The sequence below is a fragment of the Protopterus annectens genome, chromosome 1.part1 (genome assembly GCF_019279795.1).
Source record: "Protopterus annectens isolate FY-2018-M chromosome 1.part1, PAN1.0, whole genome shotgun sequence".
NCBI lineage: Eukaryota > Metazoa > Chordata > Ceratodontiformes > Protopteridae > Protopterus > Protopterus annectens.
The window spans coordinates 308,765,593-308,793,162 of NC_056726.1; the positions used below are offsets into that span (position 1 = coordinate 308,765,593).

The 27,570-nt window shown below is 47.8% G+C and overlaps 1 protein-coding gene across 1 annotated transcript in view; it reads left to right on the top strand.

Moving 5' to 3' along the window:
- Positions 1-27,570, top strand: part of ATP8B1 (ATPase phospholipid transporting 8B1) — a 1,573,644-nt gene that overhangs the window by 164,807 nt on the left and 1,381,267 nt on the right. The window lies entirely within an intron of this gene.

The window sequence follows — 27,570 nt, forward strand, 5'->3', positions numbered from 1 at the left end:
TGTGTAGGAGGCAGGTGTGTGTGTGTGTGTAAGGGAGGCAGGTGTGTGTGTGTGGAGGGAGGCAGGTGTGTGTGATGTGTGTGTGAGAAGGGGAGAGGGGCAGGTGTTAATTATTAGTGTGTAGGAATTGATATGGAGGGGAGCAGGTGTGTGTGTGTGTGTGTGGAGGAGGCAGGTGTGTGTGTGTGTGTGTTTTATTATTAGTATTATTATTATTATGGAGGGAAGACAAAATTAATAATATTATTAATATGTGTGTATGGAGAGGGCAAGGCAGTGTGTGTGTGTGTGTGTGTGAGGAGGCAGGTGTGTGTGTGTGTGTGGAGTGGCAGTGCGTGTGAGGTGCAGGTGTGTGGTAGGAGGCAGGTGTGTGTGTGTGTATAGGGATGCAGGTGTGTGTGTAGGGAGGCAGAGTGTATGTGTGTGTGTGTGTGGAGGGAGGCAGGTGTGTGTGTGGCAGGTGGAGCAGAGTGTGTATATGTGTGTGTGTGTGTGGAGGGAGGCAGGTGTGTCTGTGTGTGTGTGGAGGGAGGCAGGTGTGTGTGTGTGTGTGTGTGGAGGTAGGCAGGTGTGTGTGTGGAGGTAGGCAGGTGGTGTGTGTGTGTGTGTGTGTGTGTGTGGAGGGAGGCAGGTGTGTGTGTGTGTGTGTGTGTGTGTAGGGAGGCGTGTGTGTGTGTGTGTGTAGAGGCGTGTGTGTGTGTGTGTGGAGGGAGGCAGGTGTGTGTGTGTGGAGTGCCAGGTGTGTGTGTGTGTGTGTAATAGGGAGGCAGGTGTGTGTGTGTGTGAGGGTAGGCAGGTGGAGTGTGTGTGTGTGGAGGCAGGTGTGTGTGTGTGTGTGGGAGGTAGGCAGGTGAATGTGTGTGTAGAGGCGTGTGTGTGTGTGGGGAGGGAGGCAGGTGTGTGTGTGTGGAGGGGAGGTGTGTGTAGGTGTGTGTGTGTGGAGGGGAGGTGTGTGTAGGTGTGTGTGTGTGTGGAGGGGAGGTGTGTGTGTGTGTGTGAGTGAGGAGGCAGGTGTGTGTGTGTATGGGGAGGCCGAGTGTGTGCAGGTGTGTGTGTGGGGAGGAGGCAGGTGTGTGTGTGTGTGTGTGTGTGTGTGGGGAGGAGTGTAGGGGAGGCAGGTGTGTGTTGCGTGTGTGTAGGAGGAAGGCAGGTGTGTGTGTGTGTGTGTGGGGAGGCAGGTGTGTGTGTGTGTGGGAGAGGGAGGGAGGTGTGTGTGTGTGTGTGGGAGGCAGAGGAGTGTGTGTGTGTGTGGAGAGAGGCAGGTGTGTGTGTGTTGTGGGGAGGCAGGCGGGTGGGTGTGTGTGTGTGTGTGGAGGGAGGCAGCTGTGTGTGTGTGGGTGTGCAGGTGTGGGAGGCATGGGGAGGAGAGGCAGGTGTGTGTGTGTGGGTGTGTAGGTGGGAGGTGTGTGTGTGTGGAGTGTGTGTGTGGAGGGAGGCAGGTGTGTGTGTGTGGAGGGGAGCAGGTGTGTGTGTGTGTGTATGTATGGAAAGTGGAGTAGGTATGTGGCAGGTGGAGGGAGCAGGTGTGTGTGTGTGTGGAGGGAGGCAGATATTGACAATGTGTGTGTGTGGAGGGAACGTAGGTGTGTGTGTGGAGGCAGGTGGGTGTGTGGGTGTGTGTGTGGAGGGAGAGGCAGGTGTGTGTGTGTGTGTGGAGGAGGCAGGTTGTGTGTGTGTGAGGAGGAAGCAGGTGTGTGTGTGAGGTGTGTGTGGGGAGGGAGGCAGGTGTGTGTGTGTGTGTGTGTGTGTGGAGAGAGGCAGGTGTGTGTGTGTGTGTGTGGAGGGAGTGCAGTGTGTGTGGAGGGGAGGCAGGTGTGTGTGTGTGTGTGTGTGTGTGGAGGGAGGCAGGTGTGTGTGTAATGTGTGTGTGTGAAAACAGAATGTGTAATGTAATAATAATGGGTGTGTGTAGTGAAGGAGATGAGTGTGTAGAGGAATATGTGTATTAGGGAAGAAACTAGAGTGTATGTGTAATAGGAAGGAAAACAGGTGTAATGTGTGTAATATATGTGCATGTGTAATGTGTAGAGGGAGGCAGGTGTGTGTGGGGTGTATGGAGAAGAAAACAGGTGTGTGGGAGGAAAGAGGCAGAGTGTGTGTGGGTGTGTGGAAAGGAGGCGTAATAGGGTGTAGGCAGGAGGCAGGTGTGTGTGGAGGGAGGCAGGTGTGTGTGTGGGAATGGAGGCAGGTGTGTGTGTGTGGGGGGGAGGGAAGCGGAAGGTAGGTGTGGAGAGGCAGGTGTGTGTGTGTGTGTGTGGAGGGAGGCAGGTGTGGAGGAGGTGTGTGTGTTTGGGAGAGAGGTGTGTGTGTGTGTGTGTGTGTGGGGAGCAGGGAGGGAGGTGTGTGTGTGTGGAAGCAGGTGTGAGGGGGGAGGTGTGTGTGTGTGTGTGTTTAAGAAGGAGGCAGGGGTGTGTATGTATGTGTGTGGGAGGGAGGCAGGAGTGGGTGTGCATGTAAGAGGGAGGCAGGAGTGGGTAATAGTAGCTAATGTGTGTGGAGGCGGCAAAATTGTGTGTGTATGGGCAGGTGTGTGTGGGAGGCAGGTGTGTGTGTGTGTGGGAGGCAGGTGTGTGTGGGGAGGCGGGTGTGTGTGTCTGTGGGTGTGTGTGGAGGAGGCAGGTGGGTGTGTGGGAGGGAGGCGGGTGTGTGTGTGTAGCATGGGTGTGTGTGGAGTGAGGCAGGTGGCAGGGCGTGTGTGTGTGTGTGTGTGGAGGAGAGGCAGGTGTGTGTGTGTGTGTGTGGACGGACGCAGGCGTCTGTGTGTGTGTGTGGAGCCAGGCAGGTGTGTGTGTGTGTGGGTGTGTGTGTGTGGAGGGGAGTGTGTGTGTGTGTGGAGGGGAGTGTGTGTGTGTGTGTGTGGAGGGAGGCAGGTGTGTGTGTGTGTGTGGAGGGAGGCAGGGTGTGTGTGTGTGGAGGGAGGCAGGTGTGTGTGTGTGTGTGTGTGGAGGGAGGCAGGTGTGTGTGTGTGTGTGGCAGGTGTGTGTGTGTGTGGGGAGCGAGGGAGGTGTGTGTGTGTGTGTGTGTGTGTGTGTGTGGAGGGAGGCAGGGTGTGTGTGAGGGAGGCAGGTGTGTGTGTGTGTGTGGGAGGCGGAGGAGGCAGGTGTGTGTGTGTGTGAGGGAGGCAGGTGTGTGTGTGTGTGAGGGAGGAGGCAGGTGTGTGTGTGTGTGTAATAGGGGGAGGTGGCAGGTGTGTGTGTGTGTGTGTGTGTGGGCCTGAGGAGGCAGGTGTGTGTGTGTGTGTGTGTGTGTGTGTGGAGGCAGGTGTGTGTGTGTGGAGGTGGCAGGTGTGTGTGTGGAGGGAGGCAGGTGTGTGTGGAGGGAGGCAGGTGTGTGTGTGTGTGGAGGGAGGCAGGTGTGTGTGTGTGTGTGTGTGTGGAGGGAGGCAGGTGTGTGTGTGTGTGTGTGTGTGTGTGTGGAGGGAGGCAGGTGTGTGTGTGTGTGTGTGGAGGGAGGCAGGTGTGTGTGTGTGTGTGTGGAGGGAGGCAGGTGTGTGTGTGTGTGGAGGGAGGCAGGTGTGTGTGTGTGTGGAAGGCGAGGCAGTGTGTGTGTGTGTGGAGGAGGAGGCAGTTGTGTGTGTGTGTGTGTGTGGAGGGAGGCAGGTGTGTGTGTAGTGTGGCAGGAAGGTGTGTGTGTGTGTGCAAGGTGGGTGTGTGGGTGGGTGTGTGTGGAGGGAGGCAGGTGTGTGTGTGGAGGGAGGCAGGTGTGTGTGTGGAGGGAGGCAGGTGTGTGTGTGTGTGTGTGTGTGGAGGGAGGCAGGTGTGTGTGTGTGTGTGTGTGGAGGGAGGCAGGTGTGTGTGTGTGTGTGGAGGTGGCAGGTGTGTAATATGTGTGTGTGTGGAGGTACTTAGAGTGTGTGTGTGTGTGTGTATGTGGAGGGAGGCAGGTGGGTATGTGTGTTAATAAGGAGGCAGAGGAAGCAGTGTGTGTGGAGGAGGCAGGTGTGTGTGTGTGTGTTTGTGGTAAGAGAACTTGGTGTGTATATGTAGGTGTGTGTGTGTGTGTCAGGAGGGAGGCAGGTATATGTGTGTGTGTGTGTAGTGTAGTGTGGCAGGTGTGTAGGAGGAGGCAGGTGTGTGTGTGTGTGTGTGTAGGTAGGCAGGTGGTGTGTGTGTGTGTGGAGGGAGGCAGGTGTGTGTGTGTGTGGAGGTAGGCAGGGGTGTGTGTGGAGGTAGGCAGGTGGTGTGTGTGTGTGTGTGGAGGGAGGCAGGTGTGTGTGTGGAGGGAGGCAGGTGTGTGTGTGTGGAGGTGGGTGGATGTGTGTGGAGGCAGCGGGTGTGGAGGCAGGTGTGTGTGTGTGTGTGAGGGAGGCAGGTGTGTGTGTTAATGGAGGAGAGGCAGGTGTGTGTGTGTGTGTGTGTGTGTGTATGGAGCGAGGCAGGTGTGTGTGTGTGTGTGTGTGTGTGTGTGGAGGCAGGTGTAATGTGTGTGGAGAGTAGGCAGGGGTGTGTGTGTGGAGGTGAGGCAGGTGTGTGTGTGTGTGTGGAGGGAGGCAAGGTGTGTGTGTGGAGAGGCAGGTGTGTGTGTGTGTGTGTGTGTGTGGAGCGAGAGGTGTGTGTGTGTGTGTGTGTGTGTGTGTGGAGAGAGGTGTGTGTGTGTGTGTGTGTCTGTGTGTGTGTGGGAGGGAGTGCGTGTGTGTGCGTGCGGGAGGGAGTGTGTGTGTGTGCGTGGGAGGGAGGTATGTGTGTGTGTGGGGAGGAGGCAGGTGTGTGTGTGTGTGGTATAGGAGAGAAGCAGGTGTGTGTGTGTAAGAGGTGTAGGTGTGTGTGTGTGTGTGTGGGGATAGGTGTGTGTGTGTGTGGGGATAGGTGTGTGTGTGTGTGTGTGTGTGTGGGGAGGGAGGCAGGTGTGTGTGTGTGTGTGTGTGTGTGGGGAGGGAAGCAGGTGTGTGTGTGTGTGTGTGTGTGTGTGTGTGTGTGGGGAGGGAGGGAGGCGTGTGTGTGTGTGTGGGGAGGGAGGCAGTGTGTGTGTGTGTGTGTGTGGTGTGTGTGTGTTTGGGGAGGGAGGCAGCTGTGTGTCTGTGTTTGGGGAGGGAGGCAGCTGTGTGTCTGTGTTTGGGGAGGGAGGCAGCTGTGTGTCTGTGTGTGTGGAGGCAGCTGTGTGTCTGTGTGGAGGCAGGAGGTGTGTTTGTGGAGGGAGGCAGGTGTGTGTGTGTGTGTGGCGGGCGGTGTGTGTGTGTGTGTGGAGGAGGCAGTGTGTGTGGAGGGAGGCAGGTGTGTGTGTGTGGAGGGAGGCAGGTGTGTGTGTGTGGAGGTGGCAGGTGTGTGTGTGGAGGTGGCAGGTGTGTGTGGAGGGAGGCAGGTGTGTGTGTGTGTGTGTGGAGGGAGGCAGGTGTGTGTGTGTGTGTGTGTGTGGAGGGAGGCAGGTGTGTGTGTGTGTGTGTGGAGGTGGCAGGTGTGTGTGTGTGGGGGGAGGCAGGTGTGTGTGTGTGTGGAGGGAGGCGGGTGTGTGTGTGGTGTGTGTGTGTGTGGAGGAGGCAGGTGTGTGTAAGGGAGGCAGGTGTGTGTGTGTGTGTGGAGGGAGGCTGGTGTGTGTGTGGTGTGGAGGGAGGAGGTGGTGTGTGGAGGGAGGCAGGTGTGGGGAGGGCAGGTGTGTGTGTGAGTAAGAAGGAGGGAGGCAGGTGTGTGTGTGAGGAGGCAGGTGTGTGTGTGCATGTGTGTGTGTGAGGGGAGGCAGGGTGTGTGTGTGTGTGTGTGTGGAGGAAGCAGGTTGTGTGTGTGTGTGTAGGAGGAGGCAGCTGTCTGTAGGTGTCTGTGTGTGGGGAGGGAGGCAGGTGTGTGTGTGTAGGTGGCAGGTGTGTGTGTGTGTGGAGGGAGGCAGGTGTGTGTGTGTGGAGGGAGGCAGGTGTGTGTGTGTGGAGGGAGGCAGGTGTGTGTGTGTGTGTGGAGGGAGGCAGGTGTGTGTGTGTGGGGAGGGAGGCAGGTGTGTGTGTGTGTGTGGAGGGAGGCAGGTGTGTGTGTGTGAGGGAGGCAGGTGTGTGTGTGTGTGTGTGTGTGTGTGTGGAGGGAGGCAGGTGTGTGTGTGTGTGTGTGTGTGGAGGTGGCAGGTGTGTGTGTGTGTGGAGGGAGGCAGGTGGGTGTGTGTGTGTGGAGGGAGGCAGGTGTGTGTGTGTGTGTGGAGGGAGGCAGGTGTGTGTGTGTGTGTGTGTGGAGGGAGGCAGGTGTGTGTGTGTGGAGGGAGGCAGGTGTGTGTGTGTGTGTGTGTGTGTGTGTGTGTGTGTGGAGGGAGGCAGGTGGGTGTGTGTGTGTGTGTGGAGGGCGGCAGGTGTGTGTGTGTGTGTGTGGGGGTGGCAGGTGTGTGTGTGTGTGTGTGTGGAGGGAGGCAGGTGTGTGTGTGTGTGTAGGCAGGTGTGTGTGTGTGTGGAGGGAGGCAGGTGGGTGTGTGTGTGTGTGTGTGTGTGGAGGCGTGTGTGTGTGTTGAGGAGGCAGGTGTGTGTGTGTGTGGAGGGAGACAGGTGTGTGTGTGTGGGAGGCAGGTGGGTGTGTGTGTGTGGAGGGAGGCAGGTGGGTGTGTGTGTGTGTGTGGATAGAGGCAGGTGTGTGTGTGAGGGGAGCAGGTGTGTGTGGGGTGGAGGGAGGCAGGTGTGTGTGTGTGTGTAGTGGGAGGCAGGTGTGTGTGTGTTGGGGGAGGCAGGTGTGTGGGTGTGTGTGTGTGTGTAGGGACAGGTGTGTGTGTGTGTGGAGGTGGCAGGTGTGTGTGTGTGTAGGGAGGCAGGTGTGTGTGTAGGGAGGCAGGTGTGTGTGTGTGTGTAGGGAGGCAGGTGTGTGTGTGTAGGGAGGCAGGTGTGTGTGGTGGGGAGGCAGTGTGTGTGTGTGTGTGTGTGTGTGTGTGCAGGTGTGTGTGTGTGTGTGGAGGAGGCAGGTGGGTGTGTGTGTGTGGAAGAGGCATGTGTGTGTAGTGTATGGGAGGCAGGGAGGAGGCAGGAGTGGGTGTGTGTGTGTGTGTGTGTGTGTGTGGAGGGAGGCAGGTGTGTGTGTGTAGGGAGGCAGGTGTGTGTGTGTGTGTGTGTGTGGGAGGCAGATGGGTGTGTGTGTGTGTGAGGGAGGCAGGTGTGTGTGTATGGAGGGAGGCAGGTGTGTGTAGAGAGGAGTGTGTGTAGAGGCAGGTGTGTGTGTGTGTGGAGGGAGGCAGGTGTGTGTGTGTGTGGGTGTTGTGTGTGTGTGTGTGTGTGAGGTGTGTGGGTGTGTGTGGCGGGGAGTGTGTGTGTGTGTGTCTTTGTGGAGGCAGTGTGTGTGTGTGTCTTTGTGGAGGGGAGTGTGTGTGTGTGGAGGGAGGCAGGTGTGTGTGTGGAGGTGGCAGGTGTGTGTGTGTGTGTGGGAGGTGTGTGTGTGTGTGTGTGTGTGGAAGAGGGAGGTGTGTGTGTGTGTGGAGGTGTGTGGGTGTGTTTGTGTGTGTGTAGGGAGGCAGGTGGGTGTGTGTGTGTGTGTGTGGGGAGGCTGGTGGGTGGGTGTGGAGGAGGAGGCGTGTGTGTGTGTGGGAGGAGGCAGGTGTGTGTGTGGAGTGCAGGGGAGTGTGTGTGTGTGGAGTGCAGGGGAGTGTGTGTGTGTGTGGAGTGCAGGGGAGTGTGTGTGTGTGGAGTGCAGGCGAGTGTGTGTGTGTGTATGTGTGTGTTTCTGGTGGGTGTCAGGTGTGTGTGTGTGTGTGGAGGAGGCAGGTGTGTGTGTGGGGGGAGGCAGGTTGGTGTGTGTGTGTGTAGGAGGCAGGTGTGTGTGTGTGTGTGGAGGGCAGCAAGTGTGTGTGTGTATGGAGGCAGGTCTGTGGAGGGAGGCGTGTGTGTGTGTGTGTGTGGGAGGCAGGTGTGTGTGTGTGTGTGTGTGTGTGTGTGTGTGTGTGTGTGTATGTGTATGGGTGTGTGGATGTGTGTGTGTGTGTGTGTGTGGAGGGAGGCAGGTGTGTGTGTGTGTGTGTGGAGAGAGGCAGGTGGGTGTGTGTGGAGGGAGGCAGGTGTGTGTGTAGAGGCGTGTGTGGGGAGGGAGGCAGATGGGTGTGTGTGTGGGGAGGGAGGCAGGTGGGTGTGTGTGTGTGTATGGAGGGAGGCAGGTGTGTGTAGAGAGGAGTGTGTGGGGAGGGAGGCAGGTGTGTGTGTCTGTGGAGGGAGGCAGGTTTGTGTGTCTGTGGAGGGAGGCAGGTTTGTGTGTGTGTGTGGAGGTGGCAGGTGTGTGTGTGTGTGTGTGTGGAGGTGGCAGGTGTGTGTGTGTGTGTGTGTGTGTGTGTGGAGGGAGGCAGGTGTGTGTGTGTGGAGGTGGCAGGTGTGTGTGTGTGTGTGTGGAGGGAGGCAGGTGTGTGTGTGTGGAGGGAGGCAGGTGTGTGTGTGTGTGTGGAGGTAGGTGTGTGTGTGTGGAGGAGTGTAGGTGTGTGTGTGTGGAGGAGTGTAGGTGTGTGTGTGTGTGTGTGTGTGTGTGTGTGTGTGGAGGTGGCAGGTGTGTGTGTGTGGAGGGAGGCAGGTGTGTGTGTGTGTGGAGGGAGGCAGGTGGGTGTGTGTGTGTGGAGGGAGGCAGGTGTGTGTGTGGAGGGAGGCAGGTGTGTGTGTGTGTGTGTGTGTGTGTGTGGAGGCAGGTGTGTGTGTGTGTGTGTGTGTGTGGAGGTGGCAGGTGTGTGTGTGGAGGGCAGGTGTGTGGTGTGTGTGTGTGTGGAGGGAGGCAGGTGTGTGTGTGTGGAGGTGTGTGTGTGTGTGTATGTGCCGAGGCAGGTGTGTGTGTGTGTGTGTGTGTGTGTGTGTGTGTGTGGAGGTGGCAGGTGTGTGTGTGTGTGTGTGTGTGTGTGTGTGTGTGTGTGTGTGTGTGTGGAGGGAGGCAGGTGTGTGTGTGTGTGTGTGTGGAGGGAGGCAGGTGTGTGTGTGTGTGTGTGTGAGGCAGGTGTGTGTGTGTGGAGGGAGGAAGGTGTGTATGTGTGAGGAAGGGAGGAAGGTGTGTGTGTGTGTGTGGGAGGTGTGTGTGTGGAGGCAGGGAGGTGTGTGTGTGTGTGGAGTGTGTGTGTGTGTGTGTGTGTGTGTGTGTGTGTGTGTGTGTGTGTGTGGAGGGAGGCAGGTGTGTGTGTATGGAGGCAGGTGTGTGTGTGTGTGGGAGGAGGCAGGTTGTGTGTGTGGAGGGAGGCAGGTGTGCTTGTGTGTGAGGAGGCAGGTGTGTGTGTGTGTGTGTGTGGAGGAGGCAGGTGTGTGGATATGTGTGTGGAGGAGGCAGGTGTGTGTGTGTGTGGAGGGGGCAGGTTTGTGCTTGTGTGGAGGGAGGCAGGTTGTGTGTGTGTGTGTGGAGGGGAGGCAGGTGTGTGTGTGTGTGGAGGAGGCAGGTGTGTGTGTGAGGAGGTGGCAGGTGTGTGTGTGTGGAGGTGTCAGATGTGTGTGTGTGTGTGGAGTGTGGGTGTGTGTGTGTGTGTGTGTGCAGGGAGGGAGGTGTGTGTGTGTGTGTGTGTGTGTGGAGGGAGTGCAGGTGTGTGTGTGTGTGTGGAGAGGGTGAGGTGTGTGTGTGTAGGGAGGCAGCTGTGTGTGTGTGTGTACCGAGGCAGGTGTGTGTGTGTCTGTCTAGGCAGGCAGGTGTGTGTGTGTGTGTGTGTGTGTGTGTGGAGGGAGGCAGGTGTGGGTGTTTGTGTGTGCCTGTGTGGAGGGAGGCAGGTGTGTGTGTGGGGAGGGAGGCAGGTGTGTGTGTAGAGCGGCATGTGTGGGGAGGGAGGCAGATGTGTGTGGGAGGCAGATGTGTGTGCGTGTGTGGGGAGAGGCAGGTGTGTGTGTGGAGGGAGGCAGGTGTGTGTGTGTGTGTGTGGGGAGGGAGGCAGGTCTGTGTGTGTGTAGAGCGGCAGGTGTGTGTGTAGAGCTGCAGGTGTGTGGGGAGGCAAGTGTGTGTGTGTGGAGGGAGGCAGGTCTGTGTGTGTGTGGAGGGAAGCAGGTCTGTGTGTGTGTGGAGGGTGGCATAGGTGTGTGTGTGGAGGGGAGGCAGGTGTGTGTGTCTTTGTGTGTAGGGAGGGGGAGGCAGGTGTGTGTGTGGAGGTGGCAGGTGTGTGTGTGTGGAGAGAGGTGTGTGTGTGTGTGTGGAGGGAGGCAGGTTTGTGTGTGGGGAGGGAGGCAGGTGTGTGTGTGGAGGTGGCAGGTGGGTGTGCGTGTGTGTGTGGAGGGAGGTGTGTGTGTGTGGAGGTGGCAGGTGGGTGTGCGTGTGTGTGTGGAGGGAGGTGTGTGTGTGTGTGGAGGGAGGCAGGTTTGTGCTTGTGTGTGGAGGGAGGCAGGTTTGTGCTTGTGTGTGGAGGGAGGCAGGTTTGTGTGTGTGTGGAGGGCTGTGTGTGTGTGTGTGTGTGTGTGTGTAGGGAGGCAGGTGTGTGTGTGTGTGTGGAGGGAGGCAGGTGTGTGTGTGTGTGTGGAGGAGGCAGGTGTGTGTGTGTGTGTGTGGAGGGAGGCAGGTGTGTGTGTGTGTGTGTGTGTGTGTGTGTGTGTGTGTGGAGGAGGCAGGTGTGTGTGTGGAGGCAGACAGGCGTGTGTGTGTGTGTGTGTGTGTGTGGAGGTATGTGTGTGTGTGGAGGAAGGCAGGTGTGTGTGTGTGTGTGTGTGTGTGTGTGTGTGTGTGTGTGTGTGTGTGTGTGTGTGTGTGTAGGGAGGCAGGTGTGTGTGTGTGTGGAGGGATGCAGGGGTGTGTATGTATGTCTACAAGAGGGAAGCAGCCAGGGTATGTGTGTAAGAGGTAGCAGCATACTTTTAAGCTATCCAGATTTTTGCCTCGTATTTTCAGTCTGTTTCTAATAAAATTCAGTTTTTCTGGAAAATCCCTGGCAAATCGTTGACTGAAGTCTGAAAATAATGGCAGACATTTTGAGCTTTAGACTTCCTTCAGAAAATTCATACTAATGCAAAACTTGTTCTATTAACGTTCTGTGTTTATAAGAGCAATCATTAAAATGTGTTCTGTGTTTTTGCCTTCTGTACCCCCATTATGACAGGTGCAGTTATCAAGGAATTTAGTTTCAAGTGCATTTTCAAGGAATTGTGAATGAATTTCAAGGGAAGAAAGTTTACTGCTGCTCACACTAAGTCTCTTTACAATGTGCAACTGCTTTGTTTAGCTAGCAAATGATTTCACTGTTGTGGTAGAAACTTTCAAAGCAGTGTTTAGTAGCACAACAGGTAATGTACTTCCCTTTTAATGCAGAAGGTTGTGGGTTCTACTCCCACAGCATATTGATGTATTGCTGATACTGTGTTGCATTTTTAGGGGGTGGGGTACTGAAGTCCTGAATGTCCTCCTTTGAGATGCCTAACTATGAACCTGTTTTCAGTTCGTCGTCCATGCAATATTACCAGCGTATCATTTTTTTAAATGTAGGCTAAGTAGGCAAATTTATTCTTCAGGGGTAGCAGGCACCGAATTTGTAGAGGAAGCAATGATAGTTGTTTGCTAGCAGCAACCTTTTCATTAGTTACAGAGCTCTAAGGTGGAATTATTCACATGACTTTTAGTTCTGCAGAGATTGTACATATTGACTGATATTTGTGGACTGTAATGACAGAAGTTGGAATGGCCTTTTATGGTTGAAATGTTGTCCATTTGTCATTCGTTCATATGTTTTGTTTTATTGCTTATAGGAAAAATGCAAAACTATACATTTAAAACCTGTACTACCAAGTGGTGCTGTATTATACAAGAGATATAATTTAATTATTGTGTATTACAATTTAATTATACAATTAAGGTGAATCAAAGAACGTTTGAATGGTCCTAAAAATGTTCACAGAGGACCTATGCTTTGAAAACAGTCCAAAGGTAAACTTAATCAGACACCTGCCAGATGCATTTTCTTTGAATGTGGGTTTCGATGCGGTTTCAGAGAATGTGAGTTTTCAAAGGCAGAGAGGTTTTAATGCTAAGTCTGTTTTCATTGTGAGACTGTATTGTTTTGTTTAGCTTTAGCAAATGTCTGTCTGGGTTTGTGGTATAAATTTTGAAATTAAGTTTTTAAATTAAATCCAAAATCTGTAATCATTGTAGAAGTAAAGCAAAAAACAGTATTCACACTGAGAATTTTCAACAGAGTGTTTACGACAACTGGAGAGAAATAGCCAAGTAATGGGACACTGAAATGGCTGTGTGGCAGTGGGGGTGGCTGATTGGGGAGGTTGGGGGCTTGATCCAAACATAATGTATGTGTACCACCACATTTAGGCATCCATCAAAATATTTCTTTTATAAAAGAGGTCCTCCAGCTAGCAAAGTTTTGGAACCAATGGTCTAGAAGGATGAGTAATCCTAGCATACCCTTTGTTTCCATTTGTGGGTGACCATTTGTCTAGCTCTCCTGTGGTCTCTCTCTCCATGCATTATTGGCCCGCTATTTGCTGGTCCAAGAGGTGCTGAAATGTGAAGTACTGAGGACAGTTTCTGCAATGGTTTTACTCAGCACTCGGTGACCGTTAACACAGGTTGTTCAACAGTCTTGCTCCTAGCATATTCGTAGTCCTATACACCAAAAATTCAAAGTGCTCAGAAGGTACGTGCCGCATAGTGCAGTGCACCTGTTTGTTTTGGAATCCCTCTCATGTTCAGTGTCATCTGCAAAATCGGTGTCCTCTGCAAAATCCATGTCCTCCCTTTGTATGGGGTTCCTCATTCCCATAGCATTATACAATTGTTTGCATACACTGACTTACCCCTTTACCGGCACTAAATTGCACTGCAAATTGCCCTAAATATAAAGCCATAGTTTATGAAAGTCGTTTAAGGCCATGAGACTTGAGTTTCTCTGTTATGGTTTTAAAATTAGCTAGGTTCTATTTAATATGGATGTGTGTTACAAAAGTAAATGTGGTACACCCTCACAAAGAACATGACCAAATGAATACCTCAAGGGTTGATGTTCAGGGCATTTTATTATTTTCAGTAATTCCTTAGGGAGGTTTAATTTTAAAGCAAATTTGTTAATATATGTAGGAGGTCTTGCTTTATTTAGTGAAGGTATAAAGGTTCCTCATTTATCATATGTTACAGCACTGGTTTTCTGCTCAGTCATCGAAACACTGAAAATTAATATGACATAAGCACAGGATCCTCTGTCTTTGGGGGGGTGGGGTAAGCGTTGTACCTGATAAGAATGGAGAGACCAATGAATGGCTGAAATATTTTATGTATTCTTGGGCTGAAGTTGATTTAGTTAGAATCTGAGGTTCAAACTGATAGGTGAAAAGGATTAGTATTTGTTTAGTGCTATTATATTAAAGCTTACTAATGATAGACATTGAGTAGGAAAATCCCTGCTGCCATTTACATTTGATTATATCCTGGTGGTACATGCTGGATATAATAAAGCTTGCTTTGTTTAGGTTAACTGTATTGTTTAATTCTATTCTAAGATTTGAGTGTACTGTTTGATATATTGCGTAATGATACAATAATGACCTTTATTAAAATCAAAAAATGGTATTAAAACAAGCCTGTTGGTATGCAAGCTGTTGAATGGGTTACTACTAATCTGTTTAAGTAGAATCAAAAGATCTAATGTGTATGATTCTTGGTTTATTTAATTGGCTAGGCTTAAAATTGCTCGTAAGGGCAGTTAGCTTAGTACTCATCCATGATCCATGAACGTATAAAATATGAAAATGCCCAAATCTGCTGTATATACTGGTTACTCTTTCAAGGTTTCTATTTATAATTGGGTTACCTTTTATAAGTATATTTAAGTTGTTTGAATAGCTTAGTTGTTTGTAATACAATACTTGAAATCAAAGCTTTATCTTTGACTATGGTTTATGCCATATCTAAATGTACTTCAGCCTCTGGATATTTTTTTTTTCTGAGACCGATCTGGTAATGAGATTCGGACATTTTGAAATGTGTGGTTGAGGGGCAATGACCCTACCACCATAAAATTAAAAAAATATATACCTTATTTACATCAAAAATGCATGTTCCTTTTTTTTTTTGCTGAATGATTTGGCAGCATGTCTGTTTCTGGCATGATTGGTAACCACACATAATCACTGCTTAGCAAAGTGAGCTTACTGTTTGGTATCTTAGTTACAAACAGATTAAATTAAGCATAACTGACTAGCATGTAAAAATCTCTTGACGTTTGCAAATAACTTGGGCATCATTATGGTGTTTATTTTTAGTTTTTGTTAACACATTAGCAGACTGGTTAAAAATAAGGCATATAATTGGATCTAGGTGACCAGATCATGATAATCAAATCCTATCCGAATATAGCACTACAGGGACAGTACTTTTGACTTTCTCCATTCCATTTGGATATGTCACCAGTAGATTCAAGCACGGAAGTGAAAATAAGGACTTCTGTCTCATTATGTACCCTTTAAAGTTAGCATATTCTCTACCCCTGCAAAGAAGTCCATATAGCCTTGTGCATGTTTTGTTCATTTTACAAAACAAGGTGGACCTATTTTGAATGTAGAATGTAACTGCATTTCTTTTGCAGTGTAGTACACTCATTTTGTTTTTGTGTAATCACTTGATCCACTTCCTGTTAAACATCCCATGAATCCAGTACATGAATTTGCAGTCTTCAAACATGGAAAATCCATCTCCAGTATTGGACTGACTGCAGTAAGGATGTTCTGCTAATTACGCAATGCTTTTAGTGGTTGCCATTAATTGGCACCTTATGAGTGATGGTGTCTTGTCATGCCATATCTGCCAAACTTCTATTAGGATTTATAATTTTTGGTATATCTATCAGCTCAACCCCTTAAGATGGGACAAGTACAGAGTGATATGTTGATGTAGGCTTAATCTCCTGTCAAGCCAGCATTCTTAAGTTCAGACAAGATTTACTCCTTTGTAAAGCCTCATTTTAATTTGGACCCTGTATTGGGTTGATTGAACTATAGTGAATGGGTTTTATTATTCTGCTGCTTTTTATTTATGATTCATACAAGGGGCACAGATTTAAGCTTAAATAAATTAATGTTACATTAATCCCTTCATCTGAAAAATGGATCACCACAGCAGTACTTACACCAGCGCATGACATATGCACACTTGGATGTACAGTGAAAACAGTACCTTGACTACATCTGCACAGAGATCAAAGGAATGATTTCCACCTCAAAGATAAAGTGGCTGCAGTTCATGCCTGGTCCCTTATCATTGTGTGGAGTTTGCAAGCTTGCCTTGTCTGTCTGTTTTCTTCAGCTATTAGTTTCCTCCCACCTGTTAAGTAGGTAGTAGAGGTAGATCTACCTTAAAATGTCCAAATATTTGCCATCACTCTTGCAGATCAGGCCATGGCTGAAAGGATTTAGTAAGAATTACATATTGAAGTTTATTACCTTGGTGAGTGGACTGGTCAAGGGACCCTTTTCTATAACAGGACAAATACATGGCTATGCCTACGCTACCTATGCCATTTAGGATTTTACAGCAAAGCCACAGATTCGGTAGCATAAATAGCATGAAATATGACCTACCAGGCCCTCTGGAATTGCTGTTCAATTGTAGCCTTCAAACCGTCTTTGTGCCTCATGAATAGAGAACAGTCATCCCTCTGCACAAAGGTGGGCCATCTACGGACCCTGGAAACTACAGACCCATAAGTCTCACGAGTCTTGTATGCAAGTCCATGGAAAGAATTATCCTGGAAATGATCAGTAGTGATATAGTAGACCTCCAGGCACTGGACCCAACCCAATTTGGTTTAATCAAGTGCAGATCATGCCTATTCAACCTGGTGGACTACTTTGAGAAGGTCAACAAAGCAATGACTAAGAGCAAAGTGGTTCACTCTGCCTACCTTGATCCAGCCAAGGCATTTGAGACAATACCCCACTTGGGCATTGTTGACAAACTCAGGAAGTTAGGTACAAACCCATATGTCACCAGGTGGATTGACAAATGGCTCACAGATAGGACCCGGGAAATTAAAATTGGGAGTCCACCTCTGCAAAGAGGCCAGTCACAAGTGGAGTCTCTCAGGAATCTGTCCTTGAACCACTACCTTTTGGTGCTTACTTCTCTGAAGTAGAGGCCAATGTCAATAGTTTCTGGTTGACTAAATTCGTAGGTGATTGCAAGCTAAGAGCGGTTATTGAATCTCACACTGATGCAAATGTCCTCCAGTAAGGGCTGACACAGACAAACAACTGGTGTCAGACCATGGACTAAAACTGAATGTCAAGAAATGTTAATAGTATCCTTTGGGAAGTCATCCACCCCCTGTTAACTGTCAAATTGACAAAATACTCCTTAGAGTTCACCCAGTAGTCGGGGAGTTGGGGACTTGCACAGACAGTAATCTAGCCTTTGACCATCTCATGTTTACAGTAGTGAGGAAATCACTCCGTTGTATAATTTTATAAACAAAGGTATGGCATCTAGGTCCAAGGAAGTCACTGTTCCACTGTATTCATCAGGCCTGTCATTGAGTACAGTGCCCCCTGTAGTATGTACCTAACCAGGCATATCCATCAAATGCAACATCCATAGAGGTTGCTCATTTAAAGAATACAGGTCTCAAGTAAAATGTTCTATGCAGAACTCCTAAAGGCCCTATCCCTGTATTTGGTCTCCTACAGGCTGTTTAGGTGAGATCTATGCCTGGCATGCAGGGCATTGTTAGACCCTACTCTGGATCTCAGTTAGATCAGTGAACGCTGATTGATCAACCTTATTTTAGCGAATGTTCAAAATATCGAAGCAACAGAAACCAGAATTTTTTCCTAGGGAAAGAATTCTGCTGTCCATTTCTGTTGCTTCGGTATTTTCAGTGCTGTGCTGGAAAGTTACGAGTCTGATTCAGGTAGGTGTGCGATAGGAAATAAAATCACTGATCTGACAGTTCGAGATTGTAAGCTTTCGCTTACGTAAGGTCGATCAATCAGCGTTCGCTTTTTTAAGCATTTGCTGATCTTATATAGACCCTTGTGTCTGTCAAATCTCCCTTGTTGGAGATGGCAAGTTGGTTTAACTTGCTCACCTTGAACCTTGGCTACAGGAAGCAACAGTCTTAATCCTCTAAACAAACTACCACACCCTATATTTCAAGTCATTACAGTTAGTTGAAATGTTGTGAAATAGGTCCTTCTGTCATTTTATTGGTTAATACATTTTGTTTTCACTACTTAATGGGGAAAAAAAGTTTCAAATTACAAATCTAAAATCCACTGTTGCTGTATTGAACAAGAAATAACATTAAATCAGGAAGGCAAATAAAAAAAAAAAAAAAACATGTTTATCGTCCTAAAAATGTATACAGTGGGCCTTATGGATTGAAAATAGCCCAGGGACCAAGGTGCACGTGATCACCACTGACCAAGTGCATCTCAATTAATATCCACTTCAAGGGCAGGGAAGTTTTCTGTTCATGCCAAGTATAGTTTTCGATCTGTAACTGTTTTATTTAGCAAATAGTCATCAGTGTTTTTTTTAGTAGTACAGTGGGTAGCATACTTGCCTTTGGTGCAGAAGGCTGTGGGTTCTACTCCCATACAGTGTAGATGATTGCTGATGCTGCATAGCACTTTGGTGGGTGGGTGGGGGGGGGCTTCACTCCTGAGTGTGTTGTCCTTGAGTATTAAACTAGGGCACCATCTGGCTGTGTTTGATAGTAGATGCTGTGAAATATTTTACATCTACCGAAAACAGAAGCGGGAAGGGTTCCTTGATGCCTTGGCCAAATTTCCCCTAGCAGTATAAATATCACAAAGGATCTCTCCTAAAGAAAGGGAGGCTTCCAGTCTAATAGGACTAACTTTGTCAACAAAGGATAAATACAAAAGCTTTTAAAGCCACATCTATCTTAATTTCAAATGTAAAAAAAATATATATATATAAGCTGATAGTTTTGAACAGTGTTTATGGTAATTGGTCGGCGAGAAACAAGTAATGGGGCACTGGAATAGCTGGCTGGAGCCTGGAACATTACCATGCCTGGGTGTCATTTGATCATGATCTGGTCTGCTGCCTTTGCATCTCTAATGGTAATTGCAGAAAATGAACAAATATAATGAAAGGACACACTTTGAAAACGGGGAATGGTTCACAGATCTGAGAATTTCTCTTTCAGAAAAATTATAGAAAGGACTTGCAAAATATCGGCAAAATTGAAGACTGCATGGGACTGACATAAAGCAATTTAACTGGGATGCATGAAATGTGACCTTGCTGAACAAATGAAGTACAACTTGTCCTTGGATAGTACACTTGGCAGACTGTATCAGGTGGTCTTTTGACTATAAAGACAGTATGAAATAAGTCTCAAGACAGTTTGGTAGCCATGAGTCAAGAAGTGTGAGCATTTGACATGGGTTAGCTGTGCTGAAGAATGCTTAATAAATCAGACTTCTTTTCAGGCTTTATGGAGGAAAGTTTGTCATAACACACATGTAGGAGGTAAAATGTGAGCAGTATATATCTCTATATATTTTTTTAATCTTAAAGTGCACACAATTAATAACTTTTAAAATAAATGGGGTCATGAGCTTTTGATTTGCAAGACCCATAAAATGCAAGTCATTATCTTTTAACACAACAGTCAGGTTTTTGTATAGTCCATTTAGATTTGTACATGCTTTCAGATCATGTTAGACCAGTGTTGGGCATTGTCACTTTAAAACATTGAATCTGAAAAAATAAATGGAAAAAAAATACAAAATGTCCAACACTAGTGAAGCTCTGTCAGTGTAAAAGTACTGGAAAACATTTAAATGCATATAGTACATGTACTTTATATAAAAAAAAAAAAAAACACTGTAGCTTAAAGCACTTGTACAAATAATGTAAAAAGTGTGCGTTTGTGTATGGGTAATGTATGTGTGTGTTTTGTATGGTTAATATAAATGTGTGTATGCGAGAACTGTACTCTTTATCAAAAGGCATGTCTCACCTTCACTAGCTAGCATGAAACTGATGGCCATGTCATCAATTTTTTTCAAAAAAAAAAAAAAACTGCCCTCTAAGTTTTTTTGTGTGTGTAGGCACTTCTGGTTTTCAGTTTTTATATTTTACTGCGCCATACTAAGAATAATTCTCACTCTAGAAATAACATTGATACCATGGTTTGTTAGTCGTATCAAGTCTTTTAAGGATTTTAACTTTATGTAGATGAATCTCTAATACCGCAATGTGCATGTACAAAAGGGGCATCATTTGTTGTAGTTTCTAGGTGACCATTTATGAGCTCTGTCCTTGCATGCAAAATACAGATCTGATGTCAATAGTCACTGAATCCTTGACAGTGGGCTCAGTTTTGAGCCTCAGAACCGACTTGGCTGTTTATTCCAGCTCGCACCTTCTAAACTCTTGAGCCAGGCACTACCCATAGTGCTCCTCTTGAAAATTACCTCAGATCTCATTTGCCACTTCGTAGGTCAGACACATTTGTCCTTCTCTTGACACTAGGCTGATTAAGTTAATTTCTATTAATACTCTTATATCTACATATTTTTAATTAATTTTCTTCTTAAACCTACTCTGTCTACCAGCTCCTCTCATGGCTTTGTTTGACTGTTTCTTTTCTCTTCATGTTTCAACCTTTGATAGTCTCTTTAAGTACCATTGTTGGTACATTTCTTTCCTTTATTACCTCTTTAGATGCTCTTAATTTACCATTGTTGGTATTTTCCTCTTTCTATCTAGATACCTTCTTAATGGTTTTAAAAAATCATCTTTGTATCTCTTTATCTGTGTATTTCGGCGCTTTTTCTTTTGTTATGGCTGAAAAACAACTCCCCTTGTTAAAACTTCAAAAGGCACCACTGGTTTCAAAAGGTGGCAGAAGTGTGAGGGTAAGATGCCCAACTCTGACAGGCATACCTTATGTGTGTACTGCCTGGGGAAACATCATCTTCAGGAAGATTGTTCAATTTGTTATGGGTTCTCTACCCGTACCCTTACTGAGAGGAAGAATTAATTTATCTTGAAGTGGCTCCTTAAATCTGATTTTGAAGAGGCCATTTCTGGGTCAAGGACTGAAGCTAGCACATCTTCATCCTCCTCTTATTTCCTCTACCAAGAAAACACCTTTAGTTCCTAGTTCATCAGAACAATCCAAGAAGGTCCCGAAGCTGATCTTTGTAACGAAGAGCTCTTCGGCACCAGAAGGTCTATCTGGCTCCACACCTAAAACTGTATCGGAACCGACAGCGACGACTTTGGTACCCTCAGTGCCAAAACCATCTTGGCTGCCTTTCCTCTCTAGGTTCATAGGCTGGCACTAGGCTATCTGCCCAAGGGCCTATACAAGCCTAGCCATAACAATTCCCTGGATATTTCTTCCCACATTTGCTTCCCTGGACCCCTGTCTAGCAGGGCAAATGACGTGATCCCTGGGGTGAATTTCCTATCTCCCATCCAATCGTCAAGATTCCTTTTGAAGAGGGCCAAGGAGGTGCTTTGCTTGACATGTATGGGCAGTCTGTTCCAGAGTATGGGGAGTCTCTGGGTCAGGAGCCTATCCCTCCAGCATGTTTTGCTCATTATGATGACAAGGTTTAGATCCCTCGAGCATGTCGCTCTGAGGTATTGGGATTTCTTTAAGTGGAGCATGTCCAACAGCTCAGGGTTTGACATGGCCTTGTATGTTAAGCAGAGATAGCCTCCGAGTAGACAATATGCCACAGAGTATAGCTGGAGTTTTGTTTTTTTAGATGGTCAGCATAGGGCATCTGCTTTAGGCCTGTGATTCTTTTAGTGAGGTATTTCTGCAGCCTTTCCAGCTGTTGCAGATGTCTTGTGAGGTACATACCAAACTGCACGTTGTGTTCTGTAATGGGTCTAATGATGGATGAAAAGCCCTTGGTGATGAGGTGTGCCACACAGAAGGATTTCTTGACTGTTAGGGCGATGTGGTTATAGAAGGTGAGACCACTGTCCACCTGTGTCCTCAAGTCTCTCATCACACTTTTGGTGTTTAGTGTACTGCCACCTATGTGGTAATTCATGGGTACATGTTTTTTTTCCAAAGGGGTCAACTATACATTTCTTGGCATTAAGCTGGAGTCCATGGCTCTGGCACCAAGCATCTGTTTCTGTTAAGGCCCTTTTGTAGAATATCCACATCATTTGGAGATTCAATAATAGCTCCCAGTTTGCAGTCATCTGTGAACTTAGCCAGAGTCCCTTAGTATTGGTCTGTACTACAGAGAAGTAGATGCCAAACAAGAGTGGTCCCAGGACTGAACCCTGAGGTACTCCACTTGTCATTTGTCTGGAGCTGGATTTGGGTTTGGCTACTTTTACAGTCTGGGTTCTGTCAGTAAGCCAGTTGGCAACCCATCAAGTGACGTAGGGATTTATGCCCAGCTTAGTAAGTTTATCTATGATTTCAGAGTGGGGGATGGTGTTGAAGGCCTTGGCGAGGTCCAGATAGGCTGTGTGGACCATCTTACCCTCATCCACAGCTCTGGAGACTGATTCAAAGAAGTCGATCAGGTTCAGGAGTCGAGATCGGCCCTTCACGAACCCAAACTGGGTGGGGGTCTAGTGTTTTGAAGGTTGCCAATGTCTTTGTTTCCAAGTTCCATGATAATGCGTTCCATGTCCTTGCAGATCAGGCTCGTCAGACTGATGGGATTGTAGTTCCTGGGATCCAAGGAAAAGATACTCCCTAACCTTTGATCCTTTTAAAGACAGGCCACCAAGTCCCTGTCTTGAAGTGAGATGACCTATGTCTCCAACTGCCTCTATCTGATCTACTAAGAGTCTCTTGGAAGCCAACATTTTGAGACTGGTGGATCAGCTTCTGATGGCAAGAGGATTATCCTCTGTTCCTAACCACACTGGCATCAGAACCAGCCAGTCTGATACCTTCAGTTCCTCTTCCTCCTGTTGAGTCTTTGGAGCCCCCTGTTCCAACATTTCTGGCACAGACTGTCTGTTCTGGTATCATCCTCTTCTCCGGTTTCGAGACCTGCCTTGAGCTCCTCTGAGTTTTCAGTACTGGAGGGTTCCTGGGATTGGAGCTCTCTTGTTGAGTCTGTGGTGCATGGATCAGTTTATTTAGTTTTGGAGCCATTCTTGTCCCTTGGTGCTTCAACCCTTGTAGCATTGACCCAGGCTTCTGTTTCTGGGGCTGCCTTCTCTGTGCAGGATTTGACTCAAGTTCTGAAGGAGTCTATTTTGGCTCCAGGCTCCCATCCCTCTACAGGGGGGGGTGGCCTTCTGAGTTGGGGACTCTCAGTCTTTGCCATCCTTATCAGGCCAACTGTCTACATCACTTTGACCCGAGATGACATCCAACTCTACCCTAGGACAGAAGGCAAAAAAGTTCCAGGTTGCACCCACTTTGGTGGTTTCCTCTTTGAAGACATCATAGAAATCCTGAAACAGAGGGGTGGCTTGTCTTCCATCCAACCTTCCTTGGAGGAGTCAGTATACCTGGAGGCTTTTCATGCCTAGCTCCCTACTTCTTGGATCTCTCCAATTGCTGATGATCTCATTAAATTGATAGTTCAGGGGGCATGGAAGATGCCCAATACCATTAAGCCGGTCTCCAAAAGGCCTGATCATATCTCATCAGCTCTGAAGAATGAGCCTCACTGATCCAAAGGAATACCCATTGATGCCATGGTGATAGCGGTGGCCACAAAAAGGGAATTTGCCGTGGAAAGTCTTGACTATCCATCCTTCAACAAGGAGTCTAGGACTTTGGATAGTTTTGGGAAGTGAATTTATGCTTCAACAACCTTTCTCTGTCTCTAGTCCTTGAATTATATGGCACACTTCACAAGACTACAGAGGGATCTGATCAAGGAGCTCTAGGATACCCTCGAAGGAGCAGTGGCTGAAGGGGTACGGCAAAAAGTTACCTCTCAGCTAGCAACCCTTAATGCAATTTCTAACTCCTCCATTAGGCTGATTGCTCATGCAGCTGAAGCTACTTCCAGAGCAGCAAGTTCAGGCATAGTCATCTGAAGGCATTCTAGGAAAGCTTGTGTGACTTTGTGGAGCCATTCAAAGCATCATTCGTTAATTATCCAGTTGACGGATCCACCCTTTTTGTTCCCAAGGTTAAAGACAATTTAGCCAGATGTGAAAAGGATGGTAAGACCCTTTCTGCTGTAGGTGCATGTTTCTCCACTCATCAGAGGCCCTACTCCAGGAACCAAAGAAGTGAGAGACTATGATTTAAAAAATCCACAGGCCCTTTCCAGGATTAACACGGCAAAGACTTCCCCAGGGCAGAGGAAGTAAAGGAAGACACCACCCCAGAGGCAGAAATGGACTGCAAAGCCAGGGATCCAGAGAAGCTTTTTGTGATATCTCCTACCAGCACCCCTGAAAGGGTGCCCAATTGTTCTTCTTTGGAGGCAGTCGGGGGAAGACTCTCTCTGCATGAATCTGCCTGGCAAAACATTTTACTATGGATAAATGGGTGCAGGGAATAATATCCAGAGGTTACAAAATACCATTGTCAGATGTTCATCGTGTTTCACTGTTGTAGTCATGACTGTAGGGTTCTCCCCTGCCAGCAGGCAGTCCTCAGTCAGCCAGAATTCCAAAGTCTGGGTCCGGCGTCAGCTGTTCAGCCATGCTCCTTGATGTCAGAGCGCCATGAGTACAAAGCTGACAGCCGATGCCATGTTCTCCAGTCTTTCTTGCCGTGCGGTGATAGCAGTTAGCATTTGCTGGTCGGCTGACTCCTGACAATTTTTGTTAAATGTACTTCAGCCCGAAGACTTTCTTCTCCTACTCAAAGCCAAGTACCCCGTTGGGGAAACGTTTTTCTTGCTCCAGTCCGATGTCAGAAAAAGTTAATTGTATTTCATGTGGGAAGCTAATACCTCATAAGGATTTTCATTCTTACTGTATTCCTTGCTTAGGCCCTGACCACGACGTAGCTAGTTGTCTGTTTTGTGCTAGATTCAATCAACGTGCAATTAAATGAAGGTACGATTTTGCATTTCATTACTTCGGTAGATGCTTTAATTACAAAATGTCGTCTGATTCGGTTCCGGCTACCGGAGTTCACAAACGACGCAAGCATAAAGAGAGGCCTCCGAGGTCCAAATTGGACGATATTGTACAAGCAGAGCCAGCTTCCGGTTCGGCCGTCGTCAGTGAGGTGCTTTTGCAGCCCCTGTCATCGGCCATTTCGGAACCGATGGCCGAAACGGACTTCCACGAGGAGCCAACTAGGCCTTTGAATATTTCTGTTGCAGGACCTTCAGACAATGCTCCTTCGGTTGGGTCCGGAGCCGCTGTGCAGGTACCAGCTTCCGAAGGGGTTTTCAGGCCTACAGAGCTTCTAATAAAGGCAAAGTCAAATACAAAGGCAAAGACTCCTTCCAAATCAAAGACTTCAGCTTAGGCCTCTTCTGGTCCAGCTCCCAAGTCTCAAACAGTTACTTAAGATGGCAGAGGATTTACTTACTATGATTAGGGGTTTACATCCCCCTCCAGATAAAAGGCCAAGGCAGGAAGTGTATTATGACTCCTCTGATCAGGCTTCTGTTTCTTCAGTATCTTCTTCTGACCAGGAATATTCTTTCCCTCCTTATGAGGATTCTGATGCTGAGGAATCCATTCCTTCAGCTTCTCCCCCTGAGGATTTCTCTTTTGGGGAAACTTTACATGAAATGAGGGAACATTTTCACTGGGAAGGACAGGAGTACTCTGAATCTAAGAAAAGACTTAGGGATTTTCTTCTTCTTCCCCAACATAGACCCCTGGCTATCACTCCTATTTTGGATATTGTGGATGATGCTTTTTCGGAGGCTAACTTAACTCCGGATTCTCTTCCTCCAGCTCCTGTTAAGCCAGACAGATATTATAGGGTTCCTGATTTCCACCAGTTTTTATACAAGAATCCTACTGCTGATCCTGAAACCATTTCTCAGGGTCCTAAGGGTGTTAAGGCTGCTACTGCTAAAAACCCCATTCCCACTGAGAAGGATTCCAGATCTTTAGAAAGATGGGGCAAAAAAGTATACACTTCTGCTACTTTATCTATTAGGGCTTTAAACGGTCAATTTCATATGCTGTAATACAAGCAATTTCTTCTGTCTGTTTTGAAACAAAAGCTAACTTCCATTTCTGCCTGTGCAGATAAGGAATTACATGACTTAATGCATGCCACTGAACAAGTTGGGAAACATGGTTTACACTGTGGATTTGATGCCTTGGAGGCTTCTTGTAGGGCTGCTGCCTCTGGTACAGTCATTAGAAGGCATGCTTGGCTAAAGGAACAAAACTTGCCAGATCAAGTAAAAGCTAAGTTATTGGATGCTCCCATTGAGCATAATGTTTTGTTTGGACCTAAGGCTGAAGAGGTGATAAAGAAAATGGAGGACAAGGCAAAATCCATGCAAACGGTTAAAGATTTCTTACAAGTACAGCCACCCAGATTTAGTAGGAATTGGCCTACAAAAAATTGGTCCTTTCCCAATTCTGACAGCCCTCAGAGGGGTAGATACAGAAGCTCCCGAGGAAGGCCTCAAGCGCAAGCCTCTTATAGACCAAGATAGTGGACTGCTTCCACCCCTAGGGGAGGAGAGGACAGGTCGCAAGCTCATAGAAAACAGGCTCAATGACTCCCTCTGTTGGGCTGCAGGAACTTCTTGCCTGGAAGCCCCACTCGGAGGAAAACTTTCTCTCTTTCACCTAAATTGGACTCCTATAACCCAAGACAAGTGGGTTCTGGATGTGGTTTCAAGAGGTTACAAATTCCATTTTCATACCCTACCAAGACCAAGCGGATGGCCAGATCTTCCAAAACATCAATGGTTAGAGGCCTTAAACCAGGTGGAGGCTCTCTTGGCTATGAAAGCCATAGAACTGGTTCCATTTTCAGAGATGGGGCAAGGTTTTTACTCGAGACTCTTTCTAGTCCCCAGAAAGCAAAATTCATGGAGACCCATTCTGGATCTGTCAGCCTTGAACACTTTTCTCGAGATACCAAAATTCAAGATGCTTACTCTACAGCAGCTACTTCCAATGCTGACCAAAAATGCATGGATGGTAACTTTGGATTTAAAAGAGAAATATTTACACATTCCCATCAGGCAGGAATGCAGAAAATACCTCTGGTTCAGGGCCGGATCGAGGCACTATCAATTCTCTGCGCTGCCCTTTGGATTGTCTACTGTGCCCAGGGTCTTCTCCAAATGCCTGGCTCCAGTAGTAGCTTATTGCAGACTCAAGGGAATTCAGATTTACCCTTATCTAGACGATTGTCTAATTCAGGCAGACAGCAAGGACGTCTTACTTCAGCATCTAGAATTTGTTCAGAACCTTCTCAAGTTCCTGGGATTCTCTGTAAACATAAAGTCAAATTTGACACCCTCACAACAGATAACTTTTCTGGGTGCTCTTCTAAACACCACAACCCAGATGGCATTTCTGACATCCGAAAAACAATTACAGCTGGCTTCAACTTTCAAAACCTTGGCAACCTTAACTCAGCTTTCTGCAAGGAAATTCCTGCAGGGCTTGGGTTACATGGCCTCCTGCATCCTTCTCGTACCATATGCAAGACTACATATGAGGAAAGTTCAGTGGTACCTAAAAAGTGTATGGTCTCAGCATTGCCACAGTTTAGACATACAGATCACCGTCCTGCCTTGTCTCCAAAAGAAATTCCTTTGGTGGTCCAAGGCATGTACTCTAAACATAGGAAAACCCTTCAGTCGGCCTCCAGCCACTCGGATACCAACCACGGATGCTTCAGATTATGCATGGGGAGCCCATTTTCAGGGCAACTGTCTACAGGGCCTTTGGACAAAGGATCAGAAGCTCCTGCATATCAATTTAAAGGAAATGTTAGCCGTACAGAATGCAAGGGGGATCTCATTCCTATCCCCTTTGCAGACTAGCCATGAATCTATGGAACACAGCTCTAGCTTGCAAACTGAACCTTCAAGCTCAGTTTCTACCAGGGAAGCAAAACTTCCTGGCAGACAGTCTGAGCAGAAACCTGTCGGACCCACACGAATGGATGCTGGGCACTGAAATATTCAGGATGATTACAGCAGTCTGGGGATGTCCTCACATAGACCTCTTTGCATCCCACCTCAATCATCAACTACAGATTTTTTGCACCAGGACTTTCCACGAACTAGCTTGGAAAGTGGATGCACTATCATTCAGTTGGAGAAACCTCTCAGGGTATGCCTTCCCGCCTCTACCTCTTCTTCCACGGGTGCTATTAAAGATCAAACAGGACAAGCCCAAGATGATAATTTTGTTGGCCCCAAATTGGCCTTGACAATTTTGGTACCCAATTCTCAAAAACCTTTGTCTGGAGCCCCCTTGGGTATTACCACAGACTCCGAACCTTCTGTCCCAGCACCAGGGTCAGATTCTGCACTCCCATCTCAAAACTCTCAACCTGGCGGCCTGGTTAATCCAGGGTCTTTGATTCATTCTCTCCTACCCAAGCAGGTTATGGATGTCATTTTAGAAGCCAGACGTCTTAGCACTAGAAAATCTTATGCAGGAAAATGGAAAAGATTTTGCTCCTGGATGCAGGCTCAGGATTCAAATCCTCTTATTCCTAACATTCCTCTGATTTTACTTTACCTGACCGACCTCTTACATAAGGGTCTCTCTTTCTCTTCCATAAAGATCCATGCTTCTGCTATTTCTGCTCATTATAATACAGACACTCCTATCTTTTCCCATCGGCTCATGAGACAGTTTGTCAGAGGAG